This window comes from Bubalus kerabau, chromosome 10 (genome assembly GCF_029407905.1).
Source record: "Bubalus kerabau isolate K-KA32 ecotype Philippines breed swamp buffalo chromosome 10, PCC_UOA_SB_1v2, whole genome shotgun sequence".
NCBI classification, from domain to species: domain Eukaryota; kingdom Metazoa; phylum Chordata; class Mammalia; order Artiodactyla; family Bovidae; genus Bubalus; species Bubalus kerabau.
Window position 1 is genome coordinate 4,318,272 of NC_073633.1, and position 25,084 is coordinate 4,343,355.

Here is a 25,084-nt window from a genome sequence, read left to right on the forward strand (position 1 = left end):
ATGCCCGATTCCCCTACCATGACTCCAGAGCAAGGATGCGCTCCCCTCGCCACAAGCAGGAAAACTGACTTCCCTAGTACCACACAAGAGGCTCCCTGAGTACCCCATCATACCTCGTGAGAAAACCCACAGTGGCGCCGCAGTTCGAGAAAAACCACAAGATGCCCCCGTCAAGGAGAGATGGGGGCCTTCTTTTCCTGCCTGACCTGGAGAGCAATCCCTGGTCCTCTCTCCAAACTTCACAGGAGGATTGACTCCCTTTAGGCCACTCAGTTGGGTCCAAGAAATACCCGGTGCGACTCGAGAGGAGAGCGGAGTCCTTTGCTTCCCTGGAGACGAGGCCTGACTCCCCTGGTGAGTTTGGAATGCAACCCCGAGATCCCTGTCGCCCCTGGAGTGGAACATTATGTCCTAGACACAAGCCTAGATGAGGTCTATTTTGCCCTACAGTCATCGAGAGCAACCTCCATCTCTCCCTCACATTGAATGGAAGATTGGGCTTCCCACGGTCAACACATGAGGAAGTCTGAATATCCCATCGTAATTCGAGAATTCAGCCTCAAGTCTTAAAAACCATGTGGTTCCCCCTTCATCGCAATATGAGGCCCTTGCCAGCTAGAGTCTCAAGAGAAGTCCCACGTTCCATCTTAAAGTTCGAAATGCTACTTGGCACCCTTGATGCGACCCCAAAGTTCCCCAACATACCGGTCTCACTCCAGGGGAACACCGAAATTCCCGGCGTCTCCAGGGAAGTCCCATGTTCTGTCCTTAAGTGCGAAACGGTACTTGACACCCTTGATGCGACCGCAAAAGTTCCCGACACGCTGGGTTCCCTCGAGGGGAACACCAAGGGTCCCGGCACCACTTCATCTGAGCCCCTTCTCCCCTCCTGATCGCGACAGGAGAGTCAATTCCCCTGCTTTGTCTGGAAGGGGTTCCCGGCCTTCCTGGTGCACCTCAGGATGAGTCTGGTCTCAAGAGGAAATTCGAGACCAGCCATGTGTGAGGTGCCACGTGCCGAACGACACCGATTTTCCGGTCCGCTCTTGTTAAGAACCTGATGCCCGGACACCTCTTCGAAGGCAACCCTGTGAGTGAAGGCACAACACGAAGGGGCACTGACACCCCCGTGCATCATCCGGAAAAACCCACAGGGTCTACCCACAGCTCGACAAGGGGCCTGAGACTCCCGGAACAACTCGAGAGGCAACCAGAATTCCATTCCTCAGACAAGACGAGGCATGACTCTTCTGTCCCAACACTGCAGGGACCGTGCAGTCGGAGTCAGAATTGGAGAGGAAGCCTGAGGTTCCTGCCTCCCCTCGAGATGAGGCCCTCTTCCATTGTGCCGAACCCAGCAGAGTCCCGAGAGGCCCTGCCAACTCCACAGCATTCCTCACCTCTCAGAGGCACCCTGGGAAGTTCCCTATAGTCCTCTGCAGAAGTCGAGGGAAATGAGGGTTTCCCGCCGCCCCCCAAGAAAGACCTCGAGAGTCCTTCTTCAACGCGTCTTGAGGCCCTAGTCACTTCCCATGACTCGAGAGTGATGACCAGCTCCCCCTCGCCATGCGCATGGAGACATGAGTTCCCTGGCACCGCACGAGAGGCTCCCTGAGGTCCTCGTCGTGACTCGTGAGAAAACCCCCACGGGCGCCGCAGCCTGAGGAAACCCATGAGATGCCCCCGTCACCGCGAGATGAGGGCCTTCTTTTCCTGCCTGACCTGGAGAGCAATCCCGAGTCCTCTCTCCAAACTGAAGAGGAGGCTCGACACCCTTGACTCCACTCAGTGGGCTCCAAGAGATCCGTGTCGCGACTTGAGAGGAAAGTGGAGTCCTCTGCTTCCCCTCGAGGCGAGGCCTGACTCCCCGGGGGAGCCTGGAATGCAACCCCGAGATCCCTGCCTTCCCTGGAGAGGAAGAGTAGGTCCCGGACACACGCCTCGATGAGGTCTCTTCGGCCCCGCAGTGACTCGAGCGCAACCCCCAGCTTTCCCTCGCAACCCGAGGGGAAGATTGGGCTTCCCAGGGCCAACCCAAGGGGAAGGCTGAGATCCCCGTCGCAACTCGAGAATGCCGCCGCAACTCGAGAAAAACCACGTGGTTCCCACCGCTTGGCAAGGTGAGGCCCTTGCCCGCGACGGCGTCTCAAGGGAAGTCCCCTGTTCCGCCCTGAAGGGCGAGACGGTCCCTGACAGCTTTCCTGCGACCCCCAAAAGTCCCCCGACACGCCGGGGTCCCCCGAGGGGAACACCGAGTGCCCCGGCACCGCTTCCTCTGACCCCTTCTCCCCTCCTGATCGCGACAGGAGAGGCGATTCCCCTGCGTGGTCTGGAAGGGGTTCCCGGCCTTCCCGGCGCACCTCAGGATGAGGCCGGTCTCACGAGGAAATTCGAGACGAGCCACGTGGGTGGGGCCACATGCCGAACGCCCCCGATTCCCCGGTCCGCCCTTGAGAAGGACCCGAGGCCCGGACCCCTCGTCGAAGGCAACCCTGGGGGGGAAGGCACAACACGAAGGGGCACTGCCACCCCCGTGCATCGTCCGCAAAGACCCGCGGGTTCCACACACAGCTCGACGAGGGGCCTGAGACCCCCTGAGCAACTCGAGAGGCCAGCGGGGTTCCCTTCCTCAGACAAGACGAGGCCTAACTCTCCTGTCCCAACTCTGCAGGGACCCTGCGGTCGGAGTCCGAAACGGAGAGGAAGCCTGAGGTTCCTGCCTCCCCTCGAGGTGAGGCCCTCTTCCGTTGCGCCAGACCCAGAGGAGTCCCGAGGGGCCCCGCCACCTCCACAGGATCCCTGGCCTCTCAGAGGCACCCTGGGAAGTTCCCTAAGGTCCCCGGCAGAAGGCGAGGGACACGAGGGTTTCCCGCCGCCCCCCGACAAAGACCTCGAGAGTCCTTCTTCAACGCGTCTCGAGGCCCTAGTCCCCTCCCGTGACTCGAGAGCCAGGACGCGCTCCCCCTCGCCACGCGCATGGAGACCTGACTTCCCTGGCGCCGCACGAGAGGCTCCCTGAGATCCTCGTCGTGCCTCGGGAGAAAACCCCCACGGGCGCCGCAGCTCGAGGAAACCCCTGAGACGCCCCCGTCCTCGCGAGCTGAGGGCCTTCTTTTCCTGCATGGCCTGGAGAGCAATCCCGGGTCCTCTCTCCAAACGGAAGAGGAGGCTGGACTCCCTTGAGGCCGCTCAGGGGGCTCCAAGAGACCCACGTCGCGACTCGAGAGGAGAGCGGAGTCCTTGGTTTCCCCTCGAGACGAGGCCTGACTCCCCGGGGGAGCCTGGAATGCAACCCCGAGATCCCTGCCTTCCCTGGAGAGGAATATTAGGTCCCGGACACACGCCTAGGTGAGGTCTCTTCGGCCCTGCATTGACTCGAGCGCAACCCCCAGCTTTCCCTCGCAACCCGAGGGGAAGATTGGGCTTCCCAGGGCCAAGCCAAGGGGAAGGCTGAGATCCCCGTCGTAACTCGAGAATCCCGCCGCAACTCGAGAAAAACCACGTGGTTCCCACCTCTTGGCAAGATGAGGCCCTTGCCCGCCACGGCGTCTCAAGGGAAGTCCCCTGTTCCGCCTTGAAGGGCGAAACGGTCCCTGACAGCCTTCCTGCGACCCCCAAAAGTCCCCCGACACGCCGGGTTCCCTCGAGGGGAACACCGAGGGTCCCGGCACCGCTTCCTCTGAGCCCCTTCTCCCCTCCTGATCGCGACAGGAGAGGCGATTCCCCTGCGTGGTCTGGAAGGGGTTCCTGGCCTTCCCGGCGCACCTCAGGATGAGGCCGGTCTCACGAGGAAATTCGAGACGAGCCACGTGGGTGGGGCCACATGCCGAACGCCCCCGATTCCCCGGTCCACCCTTGAGAAGGACCCGAGGCCCGGACCCCTCTTCGAAGGCAACCCTGGGGGGGAAGGCACAACACGAAGGGGCACTGCCACCCCCGTGCATCGTCCGCAAAGACCCGCGGGTTCCACACACAGCTCGACGAGGGGCCTGAGACCCCCTGAGCAACTCGAGAGGCCAGCGGGGTTCCCTTCCTCAGACAAGACGAGGCCTGACTCTCCTGTCCCAACTCTGCAGGGACCCTGCGGTCGGAATCCGAAACGGAGAGGAAGCCTGAGGTTCCTGCCTCCCCTCGAGGTGAGGCCCTCTTCCGTTGCGCCAGACCCTGCGGAGTCCCGAGGGGCCCCGCCACCTCCACAGGATCCCTCGCCTCTCAGAGGCACCCTGGGAAGTTCCCTAAGGTCCCCGGCAGAAGGCGAGGGACACGAGGGTTTCCCGCCGCCCCCCGACAAAGACCTCGAGAGTCCTTCTTCAACGCGTCTCGAGACCCTAGTCCCCTCCCGTGACTCGAGAGCCAGGACGCGCTCCCCCTCGCCACGCGCATGGAGACCTGACTTCCCTGGCGCCGCACGAGAGGCTCCCTGAGATCCTCGTCGTGCCTCGGGAGAAAACCCCCACGGGCGCCGCAGCTCGAGGAAACCCCTGAGACGCCCCCGTCCTCGCGAGCTGAGGGCCTTCTTTTCCTGCATGGCCTGGAGAGCAATCCCGGGTCCTCTCTCCAAACGGAAGAGGAGGCTGGACTCCCTTGAGGCCGCTCAGGGGGCTCCAAGAGACCCGCGTCGCGACTCGAGAGGAGAGCAGAGTCCTTGGCTTCCCCTCGAGACGAGGCCTGACTCCCCGGGGGAGCCTGGAATGCAACCCCGAGATCCCTGCCTTCCCTGGAGAGGAAGAGTAGGTCCCGGACACACGCCTAGGTGAGGTCTCTTCGGCCCTGCAGTGACTCGAGCGCAACCCCCAGCTTTCCCTCGCAACCCGAGGGGAAGATTGGGCTTCCCAGGGCCAACCCAAGGGGAAGGCTGAGATCCCCGTCGTAACTCGAGAATCCCGCCGCAACTCGAGAAAAACCACGTGGTTCCCACCTCTTGGCAAGATGAGGCCCTTGCCCGCCACGGCGTCTCAAGGGAAGTCCCCTGTTCCGCCCTGAAGGGCGAAACGGTCCCTGACAGCCTTCCTGCGACCCCCAAAAGTCCCCCGACACGCCGGGTTCCCTCGAGGGGAACACCGAGGGTCCCGGCACCGCTTCCTCTGAGCCCCTTCTCCCCTCCTGATCGCGACAGGAGAGGCGATTCCCCTGCGTGGTCTGGAAGGGGTTCCCGGCCTTCCCGGCGCACCTCAGGATGAGGCCGGTCTCACGAGGAAATTCGAGACGAGCCACGTGGGTGGGGCCACATGCCGAACGCCCCCGATTCCCCGGTCCGCCCTTGAGAAGGACCCGAGGCCCGGACCCCTCTTCGAAGGCAACCCTGGGGGGGAAGGCACAACACGAAGGGGCTCTGCCACCCCCGTGCATCGTCCGCAAAGACCCGCGGGTTCCACACACAGCTCGACGAGGGGCCTGAGACCCCCTGAGCAACTCGAGAGGCCAGCGGGGTTCCCTTCCTCAGACAAGACGAGGCCTGACTCTCCTGTCCTAACTCTGCAGGGACCCTGCGGTCGGGGTACGAAACGGAGAGGAAGCCTGAGGTTCCTGCCTCCCCTCGAGGTGAGGCCCTCTTCCGTTGCGCCAGACCCAGCGGAGTCCCGAGGGGCCCCGCCACCTCCACAGGATCCCTCGCCTCTCAGAGGCACCCTGGGAAGTTCCCTAAGGTCCCCGGCAGAAGGCGAGGGACACGAGGGTTTCCCGCCGCCCCCCCGAGAAAGACCTCGAGAGTCCTTCTTCAACGCGTCTCGAGGCCCTAGTCCCCTCCCGTGACTCGAGAGCCAGGACGCGCTCCCCCTCGCCACGCGCATGGAGACCTGACTTCCCTGGCGCCGCACGAGAGGCTCCCTGAGATCCTCGTCGTGCCTCTGGAGAAAACCCCCACGGGCGCCGCAGCTCGAGGAAACCCCTGAGACGCCCCCGTCCTCGCGAGCTGAGGGCCTTCTTTTCCTGCATGGCCTGGAGAGCAATCCCGGGTCCTCTCTCCAAACGGAAGAGGAGGCTGGACTCCCTTGAGGCCGCTCAAGGGGCTCCAAGAGACCCGCGTCGCGACTCGAGAGGAGAGCGGAGTCCTTGGCTTCCCCTCGAGACGAGGCCTGACTCCCCGGGGGAGCCTGGAATGCAACCCCGAGATCCCTGCCTTCCCTGGAGAGGAAGAGTAGATCCCGGACACACGCCTAGGTGAGGTCTCTTCGGCCCTGCAGTGACTCGAGCGCAACCCCCAGCTTTCCCTCGCAACCCGAGGGGAAGATTGGGCTTCCCAGGGCCAACCCAAGGGGAAGGCTGAGATCCCCGTCGTAACTCGAGAATCCCGCCGCAACTCGAGAAAAACCACGTGGTTCCCACCTCTTGGCAAGATGAGGCCCTTGCCCGCCACGGCGTCTCAAGGGAAGTCCCCTGTTCCGCCCTGAAGGGCGAAACGGTCCCTGACAGCCTTCCTGCGACCCCCAAAAGTCCCCCGACACGCCGGGTTCCCTCGAGGGGAACACCGAGGGTCCCGGCACCGCTTCCTCTGAGCCCCTTCTCCCCTCCTGACCGCGACAGGAGAGGCGATTCCCCTGCGTGGTCTGGAAGGGGTTCCCGGCCTTCCCGGCGCACCTCAGGATGAGGCCGGTCTCACGAGGAAACTCGAGACGAGCCACGTGGGTGGGGCCACATGCCGAACGCCCCCGATTCCCCGGTCCGCCCTTGAGAAGGACCCGAGGCCCGGACCCCTCTTCGAAGGCAACCCTGGGGGGGAAGGCACAACACGAAGGGGCACTGCCACCCCCGTGCATCGTCTGCAAAGACCCGCGGGTTCCACACACAGCTCGACGAGGGGCCTGAGACCCCCTGAGCAACTCGAGAGGCCAGCGGGGTTCCCTTCCTCAGACAAGACGAGGCCTGACTCTCCTGTCCCAACTCTGCAGGGACCCTGCGGTCGGAGTCCGAAACGCAGAGGAAGCCTGAGGTTCCTGCCTCCCCTCGAGGTGAGGCCCTCTTCCGTTGCGCCAGACCCAGCGGAGTCCCGAGGGGCCCCGCCACCTCCACAGGATCCCTCGCCTCTCAGAGGCACCCTGGCAAGTTCCCTAAGGTCCCCGGCAGAAGGCGAGGGACACGAGGGTTTCCCGCCGCCCCCCGAGGAAGACCTCGAGAGTCCTTCTTCAACGCGTCTCGAGGCCCTAGTCCCCTCCCGTGACTCGAGAGCCAGGACGCGCTCCCCCTCGCCACGCGCATGGAGACCTGACTTCCCTGGCGCCGCACGAGAGGCTGCCTGAGATCCTCGTCGTGCCTCGGGAGAAAACCCCCACGGGCGCCGCAGCTCGAGGAAACCCCTGAGACGCCCCCGTCCTCGCGAGCTGAGGGCCTTCTTTTCCTGCATGGCCTGGAGAGCAATCCCGGGTCCTCTCTCCAAACGGAAGAGGAGGCTGGACTCCCTTGAGGCCGCTCAGGGGGCTCCAAGAGACCCGCGTCGCGACTCGAGAGGAGAGCGGAGTCCTTGGCTTCCCCTCGAGACGAGGCCTGACTCCCCGGGGGAGCCTGGAATGCAACCCCGAGATCCCTGCCTTCCCTGGAGAGGAAGAGTAGGTCCTGGACACACGCCTAGGTGAGGTCTCTTCGGCCCTGCAGTGACTCGAGCGCAACCCCCAGCTTTCCCTCGCAACCCGAGGGGAAGATTGGGCTTCCCAGGGCCAACCCAAGGGGAAGGCTGAGATCCCCGTCGTAACTCGAGAATCCCGCCGCAACTCGAGAAAAACCACGTGGTTCCCACCTCTTGGCAAGATGAGGCCCTTGCCCGCCACGGCGTCTCAAGGGAAGTCCCCTGTTCCGCCCTGAAGGGCGAAACGGTCCCTGACAGCCTTCCTGCGACCCCCAAAAGTCCCCCGACACGCCGGGTTCCCTCGAGGGGAACACCGAGGGTCCCGGCACCACTTCCTCTGAGCCCCTTCTCCCCTCCTGACCGCGACAGGAGAGGCGATTCCCCTGCGTGGTCTGGAAGGGGTTCCCGGCCTTCCCGGCGCACCTCAGGATGAGGCCGGTCTCACGAGGAAACTCGAGACGAGCCACGTGGGTGGGGCCACATGCCGAACGCCCCCGATTCCCCGGTCCGCCCTTGAGAAGGACCCGAGGCCCGGACCCCTCTTCGAAGGCAACCCTGGGGGGGAAGGCACAACACGAAGGGGCACTGCCACCCCCGTGCATCGTCTGCAAAGACCCGCGGGTTCCACACACAGCTCGACGAGGGGCCTGAGACCCCCTGAGCAACTCGAGAGGCCAGCGGGGTTCCCTTCCTCAGACAAGACGAGGCCTGACTCTCCTGTCCCAACTCTGCAGGGACCCTGCGGTCGGAGTCCGAAACGCAGAGGAAGCCTGAGGTTCCTGCCTCCCCTCGAGGTGAGGCCCTCTTCCGTTGCGCCAGACCCAGCGGAGTCCCGAGGGGCCCCGCCACCTCCACAGGATCCCTCGCCTCTCAGAGGCACCCTGGCAAGTTCCCTAAGGTCCCCGGCAGAAGGCGAGGGACACGAGGGTTTCCCGCCGCCCCCCGAGGAAGACCTCGAGAGTCCTTCTTCAACGCGTCTCGAGGCCCTAGTCCCCTCCCGTGACTCGAGAGCCAGGACGCGCTCCCCCTCGCCACGCGCATGGAGACCTGACTTCCCTGGCGCCGCACGAGAGGCTCCCTGAGATCCTCGTCGTGCCTCGGGAGAAAACCCCCACGGGCGCCGCAGCTCGAGGAAACCCCTGAGACGCCCCCGTCCTCGCGAGCTGAGGGCCTTCTTTTCCTGCATGGCCTGGAGAGCAATCCCGGGTCCTCTCTCCAAACGGAAGAGGAGGCTGGACTCCCTTGAGGCCGCTCAGGGGGCTCCAAGAGACCCGCGTCGCGACTCGAGAGGAGAGCGGAGTCCTTGGCTTCCCCTCGAGACGAGGCCTGACTCCCCGGGGGAGCCTGGAATGCAACCCCGAGATCCCTGCCTTCCCTGGAGAGGAAGAGTAGGTCCCGGACACACGCCTAGGTGAGGTCTCTTCGGCCCTGCAGTGACTCGAGCGCAACCCCCAGCTTTCCCTCGCAACCCGAGGGGAAGATTGGGCTTCCCAGGGCCAACCCAAGGGGAAGGCTGAGATCCCCGTCGTAACTCGAGAATCCCGCCGCAACTCGAGAAAAACCACGTGGTTCCCACCTCTTGGCAAGATGAGGCCCTTGCCCGCCACGGCGTCTCAAGGGAAGTCCCCTGTTCCGCCCTGAAGGGCGAAACGGTCCCTGACAGCCTTCCTGCGACCCCCAAAAGTCCCCCGACACGCCGGGTTCCCTCGAGGGGAACACCGAGGGTCCCGGCACCGCTTCCTCTGAGCCCCTTCTCCCCTCCTGACCGCGACAGGAGAGGCGATTCCCCTGCGTGGTCTGGAAGGGGTTCCCGGCCTTCCCGGCGCACCTCAGGATGAGGCCGGTCTCACGAGGAAATTCAAGACGAGCCACGTGGGTGGGGCCACATGCCGAACGCCCCCGATTCCCCGGTCCGCCCTTGAGAAGGACCCGAGGCCCGGACCCCTCGTCGAAGGCAACCCTGTGGGGGAAGGCACAACACGAAGGGGCACTGCGACCCCCGTGCATCGTCCGCAAAGACCCGCGGGTTCCACACACAGCTCGACGAGGGGCCTGAGACCCCCTGAGCAACTCGAGAGGCCAGCGGGGTTCCCTTCCTCAGACAAGACGAGGCCTGACTCTCCTGTCCCAACTCTGCAGGTACCCTGCGGTGGGAGTCCGAAACGGAGAGGAAGCCTGAGGTTCCTGCCTCCCCTCGAGGTGAGGCCCTCTTCCGTTGCGCCAGACCCAGCGGAGTCCCGAGGGGCCCCGCCACCTCCACAGGATCCCTCGCCTCTCAGAGGCACCCTGGGAAGTTCCCTAAGGTCCCCGGCAGAAGGCGAGGGACACGAGGGTTTCCCGCCGCCCCCCGAGGAAGACCTCGAGAGTCCTTCTTCAACGCGTCTCGAGGCCCTAGTCCCCTCCTGTGACTCGAGAGCCAGGACGCGCTCCCCCTCGCCACGCCCATGGAGACCTGAATTCCCTGGCGCCGCACGAGAGGCTCCCTGAGATCCTCGTCGTGCCTCGGGAGAAAACCCCCACGGGCGCCGCAGCTCGAGGAAACCCCTGAGACGCCCCCGTCCTCGCGAGCTGAGGGCCTTCTTTTCCTGCATGGCCTGGAGAGCAATCCCGGGTCCTCTCTCCAAACGGAAGAGGAGGCTGGAATCCCTTGAGGCCGCTCAGGGGGCTCCAAGAGACCCGCGTCGCGACTCGAGAGGAGAGCGGAGTCCATGGCTTCCCCTCGAGACGAGGCCTGACTCCCCGGGGGAGCCTGGAATGCAACCCCGAGATCCCTGCCTTCCCTGGAGAGGAAGAGTAGGTCCCGGACACACGCCTAGGTGAGGTCTCTTCGGCCCTGCAGTGACTCGAGCGCAACCCCCAGCTTTCCCTCGCAACCCGAGGGGAAGATTGGGCTTCCCAGGGCCAACCCAAGGGGAAGGCTGAGATCCCCGTCGTAACTCGAGAATGCCGCCGCAACTCGAGAAAAACCACGTGGTTCCCACCTCTTGGCAAGATGAGGCCCTTGCCCGCCACGGCGTCTCAAGGGAAGTCCCCTGTTCCGCCCTGAAGGGCGAAACGGTCCCTGACAGCCTTCCTGCGACCCCCAAAAGTCCCCCGACACGCCGGGTTCCCTCGAGGGGAACACCGAGGGTCCCGGCACCGCTTCCTCTGAGCCCCTTCTCCCCTCCTGACCGCGACAGGAGAGGCGATTCCCCTGCGTGGTCTGGAAGGGGTTCCCGGCCTTCCCGGCGCACCTCAGGATGAGGCCGGTCTCACGAGGAAACTCGAGACGAGCCACGTGGGTGGGGCCACATGCCGAACGCCCCCGATTCCCCGGTCCGCCCTTGAGAAGGACCCGAGGCCCGGACCCCTCTTCGAAGGCAACCCTGGGGGGGAAGGCACAACACGAAGGGGCACTGCCACCCCCGTGCATCGTCCGCAAAGACCCGCGGGTTCCACACACAGCTCGACGAGGGGCCTGAGACCCCCTGAGCAACTCGAGAGGCCAGCGGGGTTCCCTTCCTCAGACAAGACGAGGCCTGACTCTCCTGTCCCAACTCTGCAGGGACCCTGCGGTCGGAGTCCGAAACGGAGAGGAAGCCTGAGGTTCCTGCCTCCCCTCGAGGTGAGGCCGTCTTCCGTTGCGCCAGACCCAGCGGAGTCCCGAGGGGCCCCGCCACCTCCACAGGATCCCTCGCCTCTCAGAGGCACCCTGGGAAGTTCCCTAAGGTCCCCGGCAGAAGGCGAGGGACACGAGGGTTTCCCGCCGCCCCCCGAGAAAGACCTCGAGAGTCCTTCTTCAACGCGTCTCGAGGCCCTAGTCCCCTCCCGTGACTCGAGAGCCAGGACGCGCTCCCCCTCGCCACGCGCATGGAGACCTGACTTCCCTCGCGCCGCACGAGAGGCTCCCTGAGATCCTTGTCGTGCCTCGGGAGAAAACCCCCACGGGCGCCGCAGCTCGAGGAAACCCCTGAGACGCCCCCGTCCTCGCGAGCTGAGGGCCTTCTTTTCCTGCATGGCCTGGAGAGCAATCCCGGGTCCTCTCTCCAAACGGAAGAGGAGGCTGGACTCCCTTGAGGCCGCTCAGGGGGCTCCAAGAGACCCGCGTCGCGACTCGAGAGGAGAGCGGAGTCCTTGGCTTCCCCTCGAGACGAGGCCTGACTCCCCGGGGGAGCCTGGAATGCAACCCCGAGATCCCTGCCTTCCCTGGAGAGGAAGAGTAGGTCCCGGACACACGCCTAGGTGAGGTCTCTTCGGCCCTGCAGTGACTCGAGCGCAACCCCCAGCTTTCCCTCGCAACCCGAGGGGAAGATTGGGCTTCCCAGGGCCAACCCAAGGGGAAGGCTGAGATCCCCGTCGTAACTCGAGAATCCCGCCGCAACTCGAGAAAAACCACGTGGTTCCCACCTCTTGGCAAGATGAGGCCCTTGCCCGCCACGGCGTCTCAAGGGAAGTCCCCTGTTCCGCCCTGAAGGGCGAAACGGTCCCTGACAGCCTTCCTGCGACCCCCAAAAGTCCCCCGACACGCCGGGTTCCCTAGAGGGGAACACCGAGGGTCCCGGCACCGTTTCCTCTGAGCCCCTTCTCCCCTCCTGACGGCGACAGGAGAGGCGATTCCCCTGCGTGGTCTGGAAGGGGTTCCCGGCCTTCCCGGCACACCTCAGGATGAGGCCGGTCTCACGAGGAAATTCAAGACGAGCCACGTGGGTGGGGCCACATGCCGAACGCCCCCGATTCCCCGGTCCGCCCTTGAGAAGGACCCGAGGCCCGGACCCCTCGTCGAAGGCAACCCCGGGGGGGAAGGCACAACACGAAGGGGCACTGCCACCCCCGTGCATCGTCCGCAAAGACCCGCGGGTTCCACACACAGCTCGACGAGGGGCCTGAGACCCCCTGAGCAACTCGAGAGGCCAGCGGGGTTCCCTTCCTCAGACAAGACGAGGCCTGACTCTCCTGTCCCAACTCTGCAGGGACCCTGCGGTGGGAGTCCGAAACGGAGAGGAAGCTTGAGGTTCCTGCCTCCCCTCGAGGTGAGGCCCTCTTCCGTTGCGCCAGACCCAGCGGAGTCCCGAGGGGCCCCGCCACCTCCACAGGATCCCTCGCCTCTCAGAGGCACCCTGGGAAGTTCCCTAAGGTCCCCGGCAGAAGGCGAGGGACACGAGGGTTTCCCGCCGCCCCCTGAGGAAGACCTCGAGAGTCCTTCTTCAACGCGTCTCGAGGCCCTAGTCCCCTCCCGTGACTCGAGAGCCAGGACGCGCTCCCCCTCGCCACGCACATGGAGACCTGAATTCCCTGGCGCCGCACGAGAGGCTCCCTGAGATCCTCGTCGTGCCTCGGGAGAAAACCCCCACGGGCGCCGCAGCTCGAGGAAACCCCTGAGACGCCCCCGTCCTCGCGAGCTGAGGGCCTTCTTTTCCTGCATGGCCTGGAGAGCAATCCCGGGTCCTCTCTCCAAACGGAAGAGGAGGCTGGACTCCCTTGAGGCCGCTCAGGGAGCTCCAAGAGACCCGCGTCGCGACTCGAGAGGAGAGCGGAGTCCTTGGCTTCCCCTCGAGACGAGGCCTGACTCCCCGGGGGAGCCTGGAATGCAACCCCGAGATCCCTGCCTTCCCTGGAGAGGAATATTAGGTCCCGTACACACGCCTAGGTGAGGTCTCTTCGGCCCTGCGGTGACTCGAGCGCAACCCCCAGCTTTCCCACGCAACCCGAGGGGAAGATTGGGCTTCCCAGGGCCAACCCAAGGGGAAGGCTGAGATCCCCGTCGTAACTCGAGAATCCCGCCGCAACTCGAGAAAAACCACGTGGTTCCCACCTCTTGGCAAGATGAGGCCCTTGCCCGCCACGGCGTCTCAAGGGAAGTCCCCTGTTCCGCCCTGAAGGGCGAAACGGTCCCTGACAGCCTTCCTGCGACCCCCAAAAGTCCCCCGACACGCCGGGTTCCCTCGAGGGGAACACCGAGGGTCCCGGCACCGCTTCCTCTGAGCCCCTTCTCCCCTCCTGATCGCGACAGGAGAGGCGATTCCCCTGCGTGGTCTGGAAGGGGTTCCCGGCCTTCCCGGCGCACCTCAGGATGAGGCCGGTCTCACGAGGAAATTCGAGAGGAGCCACGTGGGTGGGGCCACATGCCGAACGCCCCCGATTCCCCGGTCCGCCCTTGAGAAGGACCCGAGGCCCGGACCCCTCGTCGAAGGCAACCCTGGGGGGGAAGGCACAACACGAAGGGGCACTGCCACCCCCGTGCATCGTCCGCAAAGCCCCGCGGGTTCCACACAGCTCGACGAGGGGCCTGAGACCCCCTGAGCAACTCGAGAGGTCAGCGGGGTTCCCTTCCTCAGACAAGACGAGGCCTGACTCTCCTGTCCCAACTCTGCAGGGACCCTGCGGTCGGAGTCCGAAACGGAGAGGAAGCCTGAGGTTCCTGCCTCCCCTCGAGGTGAGGCCCTCTTCCGTTGCGCCAGACCCAGCGGAGTCCCGAGGGGCCCCGCCACCTCCACAGGATCCCTCGCCTCTCAGAGGCACCCTGGCAAGTTCCCTAAGGTCCCCGGCAGAAGGCGAGGGACACGAGGGTTTCCCGCCGCCCCCCGACAAAGACCTCGAGAGTCCTTCTTCAACGCGTCTCGAGGCCCTAGTCCCCTCCCGTGACTCGAGAGCCAGGACGCGCTCCCCCTCGCCACGCGCATGGAGACCTGACTTCCCTGGCGCCGCACGAGAGGCTCCCTGAGATCCTCGTCGTGCCTCGGGAGAAAACCCCCACGGGCGCCGCAGCTCGAGGAAACCCCTGAGACGCCCCCGTCCTCGCGAGCTGAGGGCCTTCTTTTCCTGCATGGCCTGGAGAGCAATCCCGGGTCCTCTCTCCAAACGGAAGAGGAGGCTGGACTCCCTTGAGGCCGCTCAGGGGGCTCCAAGAGACCCGCGTCGCGACTCGAGAGGAGAGCGGAGTCCTTGGCTTCCCCTCGAGACGAGGCCTGACTCCCCGGGGGAGCCTGGAATGCAACCCCGAGATCCCTGCCTTCCCTGGAGAGGAAGAGTAGGTCCCGGACACACGCCTAGGTGAGGTCTCTTCGGCCCTGCAGTGACTCGAGCGCAACCCCCAGCTTTCCCTCGCAACCCGAGGGGAAGATTGGGCTTCCCAGGGCCAACCCAAGGGGAAGGCTGAGATCCCCGTCGTAACTCGAGAATCCCGCCGCAACTCGAGAAAAACCACGTGGTTCCCACCTCTTGGCAAGATGAGGCCCTTGCCCGCCACGGCGTCTCAAGGGAAGTCCCCTGTTCCGCCCTGAAGGGCGAAACGGTCCCTGACAGCCTTCCTGCGACCCCCAAAAGTCCCCCGACACGCCGGGTTCCCTCGAGGGGAACACCGAGGGTCCCGGCACCGCTTCCTCTGAGCCCCTTCTCCCCTCCTGACCGCGACAGGAGAGGCGATTCCCCTGCGTGGTCTGGAAGGGGTTCCCGGCCTTCCCGGCGCACCTCAGGATGAGGCCGGTCTCACGAGGAAACTCGAGACGAGCCACGTGGGTGGGGCCACATGCCGAACGCCCCCGATTCCCCGGTCCGCCCTTGAGAAGGACCCGAGGCCCGGACCCCTCTTCGAAGGCAACCCTGGGGGGGAAGGCACAACACGAAGGGGCACTGCCACCCCCGTGCATCGTCTGCAAAGACCCGCGGGTTCCACACACAGCTCGACGAGGGGCCTGAGACCCCCTGAGCAACTCGAGAGGCCAGCGGGGTTCCCTTCCTCAGACAAGACGAGGCCTGACTCTCCTGTCCCAACTCTGCAGGGACCCTGCGGTCGGAGTCCGAAACGCAGAGGAAGCCTGAGGTTCCTGCCTCCCCTCGAGGTGAGGCCCTCTTCCGTTGCGCCAGACCCAGCGGAGTCCCGAGGGGCCCCGCCACCTCCACAGGATCCCTCGCCTCTCAGAGGCACCCTGGGAAGTTCCCTAAGGTCCCCGGCAGAAGGCGAGGGACACGAGGGTTTCCCGCCGCCCCCCGAGGAAGACCTCGAGAGTCCTTCTTCAACGCGTCTCGAGGCCCTAGTCCCCTCCCGTGACTCGAGAGCCAGGACGCGCTCCCCCTCGCCACGCGCATGGAGACCTGACTTCCCTGGCGCCGCACGAGAGGCTCCCTGAGATCCTCGTCGTGCCTCGGGAGAAAACCCCCACGGGCGCCGCAGCTCGAGGAAACCCCTGAGACGCCCCCGTCCTCGCGAGCTGAGGGCCTTCTTTTCCTGCATGGCCTGGAGAGCAATCCCGGGTCCTCTCTCCAAACGGAAGAGGAGGCTGGACTCCCTTGAGGCTGCTCAGGGGGCTCCAAGAGACCCGCGTCGCGACTCGAGAGGAGAGCGGAGTCCTTGGCTTCCCCTCGAGACGAGGCCTGACTCCCCGGGGGAGCCTGGAATGCAACCCCGAGATCCCTGCCTTCCCTGGAGAGGAAGAGTAGGTCCCGGACACACGCCTAGGTGAGGTCTCTTCGGCCCTGCAGTGACTCGAGCGCAACCCCCAGCTTTCCCTCGCAACCCGAGGGGAAGATTGGGCTTCCCAGGGCCAACCCAAGGGGAAGGCTGAGATCCCCGTCGTAACTCGAGAATCCCGCCGCAACTCGAGAAAAACCACGAGGTTCCCACCTCTTGGCAAGATGAGGCCCTTGCCCGCCACGGCGTCTCAAGGGAAGTCCCCTGTTCCGCCCTGAAGGGCGAAACGGACCCTGACAGCCTTCCTGCGACCCCCAAAAGTCCCCCGACATGCCGGGTTCCCTCGAGGGGAACACCGAGGGTCCCGGCACCGCTTCCTCTGAGCCCCTTCTCCCCTCCTGACCGCGACAGGAGAGGCGATTCCCCTGCGTGGTCTGGAAGGGGTTCCCGGCCTTCCCGGCGCACCTCAGGATGAGGCCGGTCTCACGAGGAAACTCGAGACGAGCCACGTGGGTGGGGCCACATGCCGAACGCCCCCGATTCCCCGGTCCGCCCTTGAGAAGGACCCGAGGCCCGGACCCCTCTTCGAAGGCAACCCTGGGGGGGAAGGCACAACACGAAGGGGCACTGCCACCCCCGTGCATCGTCTGCAAAGACCCGCGGGTCCCACACACAGCTCGACGAGGGGCCTGAGACCCCCTGAGCAACTCGAGAGGCCAGCGGGGTTCCCTTCCTCAGACAAGACGAGGCCTGACTCTCCTGTCCCAACTCTGCAGGGACCCTGCGGTCGGAGTCCGAAACGCAGAGGAAGCCTGAGGTTCCTGCCTCCCCTCGAGGTGAGGCCCTCTTCCGTTGCGCCAGACCCAGCGGAGTCCCGAGGGGCCCCGCCACCTCCACAGGATCCCTCGCCTCTCAGAGGCACCCTGGGAAGTTCCCTAAGGTCCCCGGCAGAAGGCGAGGGACACGAGGGTTTCCCGCCGCCCCCCGAGGAAGACCTCGAGAGTCCTTCTTCAACGCGTCTCGAGGCCCTAGTCCCCTCCCGTGACTCGAGAGCCAGGACGCGCTCCCCCTCGCCACACGCATGGAGACCTGACTTCCCTGGCGCCGCACGAGAGGCTCCCTGAGATCCTCGTCGTGCCTCGGGAGAAAACCCCCACGGGCGCCGCAGCTCGAGGAAACCCCTGAGACGCCCCCGTCCTCGCGAGCTGAGGGCCTTCTTTTCCTGCATGGCCTGGAGAGCAATCCCGGGTCCTCTCTCCAAACGGAAGAGGAGGCTGGACTCCCTTGAGGGCGCTCAGGGGGCTCCAAGAGACCTGCGTCGCGACTCGAGAGGAGAGCGGAGTCCTTGGCTTCCCCTCGAGATGAGGCCTGACTCCCCGGGGGAGCCTGGAATGCAACCCCGAGATCCCTGCCTTCCCTGGAGAGGAAGAGTAGGTCCCGGACACACGCCTAGGTGAGGTCTCTTCGGCCCTGCAGTGACTCGAGCGCAACCCCCAGCTTTCCCTCGCAACCCGAGGGGAAGATTGGGCTTCCCAGGGCCAACCCAAGGGGAAGGCTGAGATCCCCGTCGTAACTCGAGAATCCCGCCGCAACTCGAGAAAAACCACGTGGTTCCCACCTCTTGGCAAGATGAGGCCCTTGCCCGCAACGGCGTCTCAAGGGAAGTCCCCTGTTCCGCCTTGAAGAGCGAAACGGTCCCTGACAGCCTTCCTGCGACCCCCAAAAGTCCCCCGACACGCCGGGTTCCCTCGAGGGGAACACCGAGGGTCCCGGCACCGCTTCCTCTGAGCCCCTTCTCCCCTCCTGACGGCGACAGGAGAGGCGATTCCCCTGCGTGGTCTGGAAGGGGTTCCCGGCCTTCCCGGCGCACCTCAGGATGAGGCCGGTCTCACGAGGAAACTCGAGACGAGCCACGTGGGTGGGGCCACATGCCGAACGCCCCCGATTCCCCGGTCCGCCCTTGAGAAGGACCCGAGGCCCGGACCCCTCTTCGAAGGCAACCCTGGGGGGGAAGGCACAACACGAAGGGGCACTGCCACCCCCGTGCATCGTCCGCAAAGACCCGCGGGTTCCACACACAGCTCGACGAGGGGCCTGAGACCCCCTGAGCAACTCGAGAGGCCAGCGGGGTTCCCTTCCTCAGACAAGACGAGGCCTGACTCTCCTGTCCCAACTCTGCAGGGACCCTGCTGTCGGAGTCCGAAACGGAGAGGAAGCCTGAGGTTCCTGCCTCCCCTCGAGGTGAGGCCCTCTTCCGTTGCGCCAGACCCAGCGGAGTCCCGAGGGGCCCCGCCACCTCCACAGGATCCCTCGCCTCTCAGAGGCACCCTGGGAAGTTCCCTAAGGTCCCCGGCAGAAGGCGAGGGACACGAGGGTTTCCCGCCGCCCCCCGAGAAAGACCTCGAGAGTCCTTCTTCAACGCGTCTCGAGGCCCTAGTCCCCTCCCGTGACTCGAGAGCCAGGACGCGCTCCCCCTCGCCACGCGCATGGAGACCTGACTTCCCTGGCGCCGCACGAGAGGCTCCCTGAGATCCTCGTCGTGCCTCGGGAGAAAACCCCCACGGGCGCCGCAGCTCGAGGAAACCCCTGAGACGCCCCCGTCCTCGCGAGCTGAGGGCCTTCTTTTCCTGCATGGCCTGGAGAGCAATCCCGGGTCCTCTCTCCAAACGGAAGAGGAGGCTGGACTCCCTTGAGGCCGCTCAGGGGGCTCCAAGAGACCCGCGTCGCGACTCGAGAGGAGAGCGGAGTCCTTGGCTTCCCCTCGAGACGAGGCCTGACTCCCCGGGGGAGCCTGGAATGCAACCCCGAGATCCCTGCCTTCCCTGGAGAGGAAGAGTAGGTCCCGGACACACGCCTAGGTGAGGTCTCTTCGGCCCTGCAGTGACTCGAGCGCAACCCCCAGCTTTCCCTCGCAACCCGAGGGGAAGATTGGGCTTCCCAGGGCCAACCCAAGGGGAAGGCTGAGATCCCCATCGTAACTCGAGAATCCCGCCGCAACTCGAGAAAAACCACGTGGTTCCCACCTCTTGGCAAGATGAGGCCCTTGCCCGCGACGGCGTCTCAAGGGAAGTCCCCTGTTCCGCCCTGAAGGGCGAAACGGTCCCTGACAGCCTTCCTGCGACCCCCAAAAGTCCCCCGACACGCCGGGTTCCCTCGAGGGGAACACCGAGGGTCCCGGCACCGCTTCCTCTGAGCCCCTTCTCCCCTCCTGACCGCGACAGGAGAGGCGAATCCCCTGCGTGGTCTGGAAGGGGTTCCCGGCCTTCCCGGCGCACCTCAGGATGAGGCCGGTCTCACGAGGAAATTCGAGACGAGCCACGTGGGTGGGGCCACATGCCGAACGCCCCCGATTCCCCGGTCCGCCCTTGAGAAGGACCCGAGGCCCGGACCCCTCGTCCAAGGCAACCCCGGGGGGGAAGGCACAACACGAAGGGGCACTGCCACCCCCGTGCATCGTCCGCAAAGACCCGCGGGTTCCACACACAGCTCGACGAGGGGCCTGACACCCCCTGAGCAACTCGAGAGGCCAGCGGGGTTCCCTTCCTCAGACAAGACGAGGCCTGACTCTCCCGTCCCAACTCTGCAGGGACCCTGCGGTCGGAGTCCGAAACGGAGAGGAAGCCTGAGGTTCCTGCCTCCCCTCGAGGTGAGGCCCTCTTCCGTTGCGCCAGACCCAGCGGAGTCCCGAGGGGCCCCGCCACCTCCACAGGATCCCTCGCCTCTCAGAGCCACCCTGGGAAGTTCCCTAAGGTCCCTGGCAGAAGGCGAGGGACACGAGGGTTTCCCGCCGCCCCCCGAGAATGACCTCGAGAGTCCTTCTTCAACGCGTCTCGAGGCCCTAGTCCCCTCCCGTGACTCGAGAGCCAGGACGCGCTCCCCCTCGCCACGCGCATGGAGACCTGACTTCCCTGGCGCCGCACGAGAGGCTCCCTGAGGTCCTTATCGTGCCTCGGGAGAAAACCCCCACGGGCGCCGCAGCTCGAGGAAAACCCTGAGACGCCCCCGTCCTCGCGAGCTGAGGGCCTTCTTTTCCTGCATGGCCTGGAGAGCAATCCCGGGTCCTCTCTCCAAACGGAAGAGGAGGCTGGACTCCCTTGAGGCCGCTCAGGGGGCTCCAAGAGACCCGCGTCGCGACTCGAGAGGAGAGCGGAGTCCTTGGCTTCCCCTCGAGACGAGGCCTGACTCCCCGGGGGAGCCTGGAATGCAACCCCGAGATCCCTGCCTTCCCTGGAGAGGAAGAGTAGGTCCCGGACACACGCCTAGGTGAGGTCTCTTCGGCCCTGCAGTGACTCGAGCGCAACCCCCAGCTTTCCCTCGCAACCCGAGGGGAAGATTGGGCTTCCCAGGGCCAACCCAAGGGGAAGGCTGAGATCCCCGTCGTAACTCGAGAATCCCGCCGCAACTCGAGAAAAACCACGTGGTTCCCACCTCTTGGCAAGAGGAGGCCCTTGCCCGCCACGGCGTCTCAAGGGAAGTCCCCTGTTCCGCCCTGAAGGGCGAAACGGTCCCTGACAGCCTTCCTGCGACCCCCAAAAGTCCCCCGACACGCCGGGTTCCCTCGAGGGGAACACCGAGGGTCCCGGCACCGCTTCCTCTGAGCCCCTTCTCCCCTCCTGATCGCGACAGGAGAGGCGATTCCCCTGCGTGGTCTGGAAGGGGTTCCCGGCCTTCCCGGCGCACCTCAGGATGAGGCCGGTCTCACGAGGAAATTCGAGACGAGCCACGTGGGTGGGGCCACATGCCGAACGCCCCCGATTCCCCGGTCCGCCCTTGAGAAGGACCCGAGGCCCGGACCCCTCTTCGAAGGCAACCCTGTGGGTGAAGGCACAACACGAAGGGGCACTGCCACCCCCGTGCATCGTCCGCAAAGACCCGCGGGTTCCACACACAGCTCGACGAGGGGCCTGAGACCCCCTGAGCAACTCGAGAGGCCAGCGGGGTTCCCTTCCTCAGACAAGACGAGGCCTGACTCTCCTGTCCCAACTCTGCAGGGACCCTGCGGTCGGAGTCCGAAACGGAGAGGAAGCCTGAGGTTGCTGCATCCCCTCGAGGTGAGGCCCTCTTCCGTTGCGCCAGACCCAGCGGAGTCCCGAGGGGCCCCGCCACCTCCACAGGATCCCTCGCCTCTCAGAGGCACCCTGGCAAGTTCCCTAAGGTCCCCGGCAGAAGGCGAGGGACACGAGGGTTTCCCGCCGCCCCCCGAGAAAGACCTCGAGAGTCCTTCTTCAACGCGTCTCGAGGCCCTAGTCCCCTCCCGTGACTCGAGAGCCAGGACGCGCTCCCCCTCGCCACGCGCATGGAGACCTGACTTCCCTGGCACCGCACGAGAGGCTCCCTGAGATCCTCGTCGTGCCTCGGGAGAAAACCCCCACGGGCGCCGCAGCTCGAGGAAACCCCTGAGACGCCCCCGTCCTCGCGAGCTGAGGGCCTTCTTTTCCTGCATGGCCTGGAGAGCAATCCCGGGTCCTCTCTCCAAACGGAAGAGGAGGCTGGACTCCCTTGAGGCCGCTCAGGGGGCTCCAAGAGACCCGCGTCGCGACTCGAGAGGAGAGCGGAGCCCTTGGCTTCCCCTCGAGACGAGGCCTGACTCCCCGGGGGAGCCTGGAATGCAACCCCGAGATCCCTGCCTTCCCTGAAGAGGAATATTAGGTCCCGGACACACGCCTAGGTGAGGTCTCTTCGGCCCTGCGGTGATTCGAGCGCAACCCCCAGCTTTCCCTCGCAACCCGAGGGGAAGATTGGGCTTCCCAGGGCCAACCCAAGGGGAAGGCTGAGATCCCCGTCGTAACTCGAGAATCCCGCCGCAACTCGAGAAAAACCACGTGGTTCCCACCTCTTGGCAAGAGGAGGCCCTTGCCCGCCACGGCGTCTCAAGGGAAGTCCCCTGTTCCGCCCTGAAGGGCGAAACGGTCCCTGACAGCCTTCCTGCGACCCCCAAAAGTCCCCCGACACGCCGGGTTCCCTCGAGGGGAACACCGAGGGTCCCGGCACCGCTTCCTCTGAGCCCCTTCTCCCCTCCTGATCGCGACAGGAGAGGCGATTCCCCTGCGTGGTCTGGAAGGGGTTCCCGGCCTTCCCGGCGCACCTCAGGATGAGGCCGGTCTCACGAGGAAATTCGAGACGAGCCACGTGGGTGGGGCCACATGCCGAACGCCCCCGATTCCCCGGTCCGCCCTTGAGAAGGACCCGAGGCCCGGACCCCTCTTCGAAGGCAACCCTGTGGGTGAAGGCACAACACGAAGGGGCACTGCCACCCCCGTGCATCGTCCGCAAAGACCCGCGGGTTCCACACACAGCTCGACGAGGGGCCTGAGACCCCCTGAGCAACTCGAGAGGCCAGCGGGGTTCCCTTCCTCAGACAAGACGAGGCCTGACTCTCCTGTCCCAACTCTGCAGGGACCCTGCGGTCGGAGTCCGAAACGGAGAGGAAGCCTGAGGTTCCTGCCTCCCCTCGAGGTGAGGCCCTCTTCCGTTGCGCCAGTCCCAGCGGAGTCCCGAGGGGCCCCGCCACCTCCACAGGATTCCTCGCCTCTCAGAAGCACCCTGGTAAGTTCCCTAAGGTCCCCGGCAGAAGGCGAGGGACACTAGGGTTTCCCGCCGCCCCCCGAGAAAGACCTCGAGAGTCCTTCTTCAACGCGTCTCGAGGCCCTAGTCCCCTCCCGTGACTCGAGAGCCAGGACGCGCTCCCCCTCGCCACGCGCATGGAGACCTGACTTCCCTGGCGCCGCACGAGAGGCTCCCTGAGATCCTCGTCGTGCCTCGGCAGAAAACCCCCACGGGCGCCGCAACTCCAGGAAACCCTGGAGACGCCCCTGTCCTCGCGAGCTGAGGGCCTTCTTTTCCTGCATGGCCTGGAGAGCAATCCCGGGTCCTCTCTCCAAACGGAAGAGGAGGCTGGACTCCCTTGAGGCCGCTCAGGGGGCTCCAAGAGACCCGCGTCGCGACTCGAGAGGAGAGCGGAGTCCTTGGCTTCCCCTCGAGACGAGGCCTGACTCCCCGGGGGAGCCTGGAATGCAACCCCGAGATCCCTGCCTTCCCTGGAGAGGAAAATTAGGTCCCGGACACACGCTTAGGTGAGGTCTCTTAGGCCCTGCAGTGACTCGAGCGCAACCCCCAGCTTTCCCTCGCAACCCGAGGGGAAGATTGGGCTTCCCAGGGCCAACCCAAGGGGAAGGCTGAGATCCCCGTCGTAACTCGAGAATGCCGCCGCAACTCGAGAAAAACCACGTGGTTCCCACCGCTTGTCAAGATGAGGCCCTTGCCCGCGACGGCGTCTCAAGGGAAGTCCCCTGTTCCGCCCTGAAGGGCGAGACGGTCCCTGACAGCCTTCCTGCGACCCCCAAAAGTCCCCCGACACGCCGGGTTCCCCCGAGGGGAACACCGAGGGTCCCGGCACCGCTTCCTCTGAGCCCCTTCTCCCCTCCTGATCGCGACAGGAGAGGCGATTCCCCTGCGTGGTCTGGAAGGGGTTCCCGGCCTTCCCGGTGCACCTCAGGATGAGGCCGGTCTCACGAGGAAATTCGATACGAGCCACGTGGGTGGGGCCACAGGCCGAACGCCCCCGATTCCCCGGTCCGCTCTTGAGAAGGACCCGAGGCCCGGACCCCTCTTCGAAGGCAACACTGTGGCTGAAGGCACAACACGAAGGGGCACTGCCACCCCCGTGCATCGTCCGCAAAGACCCGCGGGTTCCACACACAGCTCGACGAGGGGCCTGAGACCCCCTGAGCAACTCGAGAGGCCAGCGGGGTTCCCTTCCTCAGACAAGACGAGGCCTGACTCTCCTGTCCCAACTCTGCAGGGACCCTGCTGTCGGAGTCCGAAACGGAGAGGAAGCCTGAGGTTCCTGCCTCCCCTCGAGGTGAGGCCCTCTTCCGTTGCGCCAGACCCAGCGGAGTCCCGAGGGGCCCCGCCACCTCCACAGCATCCCTCGCCTCTCAGAGGCACCCTGGGAAGTTCCCTAAGGTCCCCGGCAGAAGGCGAGGGAAACGAGGGTTTCCCGCCGCCCCTCGACAAAGACCTCGAGAGTCCTTCTTCAACGCGTCTCGAGGCCCTAGTCCCCTCCCGTGACTCGAGAGCCAGGACGCGCTCCCCCTCGCCACGCGCATGGAGACCTGACTCCCCTGGCGCCGCACGAGAGGCTCCCTGAGATCCTCGTCGTGCCTCGGGAGAAAACCCCCACGGGCCCCGCAGCTCGAGTAAACCCCTGAGACGCCCCCGTCCTCGCGAGCTGAGGGCCTTCTCTTCCTGCATGGCCTGGAGAGCAATCCCGGGTCCTCTCTCCAAACGGAAGAGGAGGCTGGACTCCCTTGAGGCCGCTCAGGGGGCTCCAGGAGACCCGCGTCGCGACTCGAGAGGAGAGCGGAGTCCTTGGCTTCCCCTCGAGACGAGGCCTGACTCCCCGGGGGAGCCTGGAATGCAACCCCGAGATCCCTGCCTTCCCTGGAGAGGAAAATTAGGTCCCGGACACACGCTTAGGTGAGGTCTCTTAGGCCCTGCAGTGACTCGAGCGCAACCCCCAGCTTTCCCTCGCAACCCGAGGGGAAGATTGGGCTTCCCAGGGCCAACCCAAGGGGAAGGCTGAGATCCCCGTCGTAACTCGAGAATGCCGCCGCAACTCGAGAAAAACCACGTGGTTCCCACCGCTTGGCAAGATGAGGCCCTTGCCCGCGACGGCGTCTCAAGGGAAGTCCCCTGTTCCGCCCTGAAGGGCGAGACGGTCCCTGACAGCCTTCCTGCGACCCCCAAAAGTCCCCCGACACGCCGGGTTCCCCCGAGGGGAACACCGAGGGTCCCGGCACCGCTTCCTCTGAGCCCCTTCTCCCCTCCTGATCGCGACAGGAGAGGCGATTCCCCTGCGTGGTCTGGAAGGGGTTCCCGGCCTTCCCGGCGCACCTCAGGATGAGGCCGGTCTCACGAGGAAATTCGAGACGAGCCACGTGGGTGGGGCCACAGGCCGAACGCCCCCGATTCCCCGGTCCGCTCTTGAGAAGGACCCGAGGCCCGGACCCCTCTTCGAAGGCAACCCTGTGGGTGAAGGCACAACACGAAGGGGCACTGCCACCCCCGTGCATCGTCCGCAAAGACCCGCGGGTTCCACACACAGCTCGACGAGGGGCCTGAGACCCCCTGAGCAACTC